The following is a 3,833-nucleotide window of genomic DNA, read 5'->3' on the forward strand; positions in this document are numbered from 1 at the left end:
GACTTCTTAAGGGTTGATTGCATCGGTGTCTGTAAATGAGAATAAGTTAAAAAGAGTTCATGGAATAAATCTTCTCTCTTTCTTGGGCCTTGCTCTCATTTCAATCTTTACCAAAGGGACTATGTAGCTCCTTTATTCCATGGGATTCCCTACTCTAATTTGAGGGATGGAAATGACAACTCAGGTAGCCTGAGATATTATTAAGGAATAGAGCTTAAAACACAACAACTAGTGCTCGTGCTTTCTGCAGAACTTACCCTCCGCTGACACAATGTGTCTTTTCATTTAAAAGTCTCTAAAGAAGCTACTCTATGACATGTAATAATAAATATGGCATGCACATGATTACCATCCTGTAGGAAATGTTCTTTTTTCTCATGTAGGAGAAACATACCGCTACTCAACCTCAACTGTAAGGTTGGTACCCTGGAGAGCTCCTTTTTGAATGTAGCAAATGCTGTAGACATAAATGCTGACTGAGTTTTGGATAAAGGAGGTGAGAACTGTTGGCAATCATAAAAATAAGGAAACATTTTAAATTAAGAATTAATAAAGGAAGCTCTCCTTCGTTAAATTTCTATATTAAATTTGTAGGATGAATAAAGTTATCCAGTTTGGGGCGGCTTATGTTCAGTATTCCTGGTAAACATATTTTGTGCAAAAGCCATACAGGAATTAATATAATACAGGGAAAATATAATCTTGTGAATTCTATTATTAGTGTGTGATAATTAGTTATCAATGCTTAAGTAGTTTATTTCACTATATCTTTGATACATGTACCCAGTTCTACTCTTAGGACCCTTAGTGACCCTACAGTAGGGATACAGTAAAAAATCATATATTTGTTTATTTAGTTATTTGTCACAAATTACTTATTAGTTATATGTGTTTATTAGGTGTAGTCCAGTTAGTTGCAACTCAAAGCAACCTTTTCTTGGCAGAAAGAAATACTGGCTGGCCCTACACCATACTCATTCACACCACTTTTTTTTCCACTAATGAGTTCAATAGTTGATTTAAAAAGCCACAAAGAACTCAAAGAACTATTTATGATTAAAGGGGTTATCTAGGAAATTAACAGGTTACCATGCAAATGGAAATACTCAAAGTACAGACATTTAGTCATGAAATGTTAAGTCATTTTAAGTCTGCTAAGAAATGCTCAAAGGACATGTTGGTTCACACTGTTTCCACGTGAATTCATTCTGATCCAGCTTTGTGGGTCAGCAAACCCAGCTCCCAATGTAAGTGCCCAGAGGCATGCCAGTCAACAAGCCTGATTACTGCCCGACAGCACTCAACTTCACTTATGTCTGTGGCTGGGAAATCCTCGGGGTCTCATGCTCTGGCTCTGGGTTCTGCTTCTTCTTCTTCTGCTGCTGCTCTTCCTTTGCCACTGCTCAGATGTCAAAGCTCGCTGTCTGCTGGATCGAAGTTGTTCACTGCATGAGGATCTCAAGGTATAGAAGATGTGCTCCACTCCTAGCTCTGGAGGGTACTAAGATCTCCACTACTGCTTATCAGATGACTCATTTTATACCCAGCAGGACAACAATCCAATGAGTCTTGTGTTAGTCTGGGTACTTTAGACAAACAAATCCACAGAAACTCATGCATAAGAGAGAGTTTTATATAAGGGTTAAGTGCGCATCAAGAAAACATCCCAACCCAGTGCTGCCCAAACCCACAAGTCTAACATTAACCCATATGTCCAACACCAATCCACAAAGTCCCCCTCCATCTCACAAAACACATGCAATGATGCTGACCACAGGAGGAAAGCTGAGTCAGTCAATGTGTAAACATCTCAGTGTCAGTACTGGCAGGTGTCTCCACACAGCTGCTCCAGCACCCAGGGCTGCATAGGGGTAGGTTCATGCGACTTCTCCTCAGGGATGTCTTGCAGGAAGTGAGCCTTGCCAGCTACAGCAGGAACTGGCTAAGGCAGCAGTACCCTGGCCCAACCATCAGAAAGCAGGAGACCCGAGAACTACAAAGGCGAGGCTCACAGAGCCATTTATCCCTCCGCCCTTCAACTAACCCCACATGTGTTTATCGGCCAGGTTGGCACAATAAAATTTAACTATATCACTTGTTAACGCATAGGTGAATTCTAGCAGTGCCTTCTCCTACTTTTTATGCAGGTCAATACAGGAAAAGGTTGTTGGGTGGCAGTTAGAGAAACTTTAGCTCCAAGAGCCATATTAAATAATTCACTATCTCTACAGTGACCTTTCTGGTATTTGTTATACTAATGACATCGCTTCCAGCATCGCAGCAGCATGCAAGCTACCACAGTCTGACAAACTGGCAGACAAATGTTGGTATTAAGGACAGAGTGAGTGTGCAATGTTATTTCATTAAGATTTCATCTAATAGACAAACTCTTATTCAACATTAATATATAATAACCCAAGTCTACTACTATCAAATCCATTCCAACTCACAGTGACCCTAAATAGGGTTTCTGAGACTGTAAATATGAAGGGAGCCAATAGCTACCTCTGTCTCCAAGGAGTGCCCAGTGAATTTGAACCACTTACTTTGAAGTCAACCATAGAACACTTACCTGACAGCACTACCCGGACACCTTTCCAACATCTCTAACATTAAGTATTGTTGGCCTTACTTCTACAAAGTATTGTGGGTGTATTTCTCCAAAAGTACATCTGTTTGTAATCTGGCAGACCATGGCACTTTCAATATTTTTTGCCAACACCATAGTTCAAATGCATCAATTTTTTTGTGGCCTTGCTTATTTATTGCTCATCCTTCAATACTGCAATGGAAGGTGTTTGGGATTTTTTTTCCCCTCAGTTCTTTCGGCCTGAACTGAGAATGCATTCTTCCTCTTTGATTTCTAATTCTATTTCTTTGTAGAGTACATCAAAATATTGCATTCTGTCTTCTAGCGCCTCCTTTTAAAAATTCCCATGAAGCTTTTCATTTCATCATCCAGTCCATTCATTTTCACTCTGAATGTGTAAGAGCGGTGAGGACGATTGCCAAAAGGACAAGCACACCTGTCTGGGAAGAAATACGGCCGGAGGGCTCCTTGGAGGACAGGGTAATGAGACCTGTAATTTGGATGTGCTGTCAGGAGAGGAATTCCTGGGGAAAACATCCATCGTGCTGGTAAAATAGAGGGGCAATGAAAGAGGAGGTTCTCCAGGAGATGGGTTGACGTTGTGGCTGCAAGCATGTGCTTGAGCACGGGACTGCTTGTGAGGGTGGTGCCAGACCAGGCAGCGCTTTGGTCTGTTGTGTATAAGGCTCCTATGGGTCAAAAGTGCCTTGATGGCACCTAACAACAAGTGGGTAAACATTTTGCTTTCTAAAGCTAAATTGCTTTTATGTCCAATTTATGGTACAAAACTCTAGAATCAGACTGCCTTGGTTCAAATCGAAGATCTGCCCGGTGTTAAGTGTTCAGTGGCACCTAACAACATGGTTAAGAGCAGGTTTCAGAGTCTCTTCTGACATCTATTTGGTATTACCTTTCTCTCCTGACTTTTTAATGCTCCTTTGCTTTCTTCGTGTATTATATTACTTGATGCTGTCCCACAACTCATCTGGTCTTCAATTAGTAGTGTTCACATCTGTCATTTGGATTGTCTCTAAACTCAGATGGGATATACTCCCGGGTATATTTTGGCTCTCAAGGACTTGGTTTGCTTTCTTTGCTTCAACTTGCAATTGATGGTTTGTTACACTGGCAGCCCTGGCCAAATTCAGACTCATGGTATTGAGCCTCTGCCTTGTCTCTTTTCACAGGTATAGTTAACTCGATATCTGTATATTACATCTTGTCTTTCCCACATGTATCGTTA

General features: G+C 40.9%; 1 pseudogene; it reads right to left on the minus strand.

Annotated features, from left to right (window-relative positions):
* Positions 1-375: 375 nt before the first annotated feature.
* LOC142447782 (small nucleolar RNA U109) lies at positions 376-460 on the minus strand (annotated as a pseudogene).
* Positions 461-3,833: the final 3,373 nt, after the last annotated feature.

Source organism: Tenrec ecaudatus, chromosome 4 (assembly GCF_050624435.1).
Source record: "Tenrec ecaudatus isolate mTenEca1 chromosome 4, mTenEca1.hap1, whole genome shotgun sequence".
NCBI classification, from domain to species: domain Eukaryota; kingdom Metazoa; phylum Chordata; class Mammalia; order Afrosoricida; family Tenrecidae; genus Tenrec; species Tenrec ecaudatus.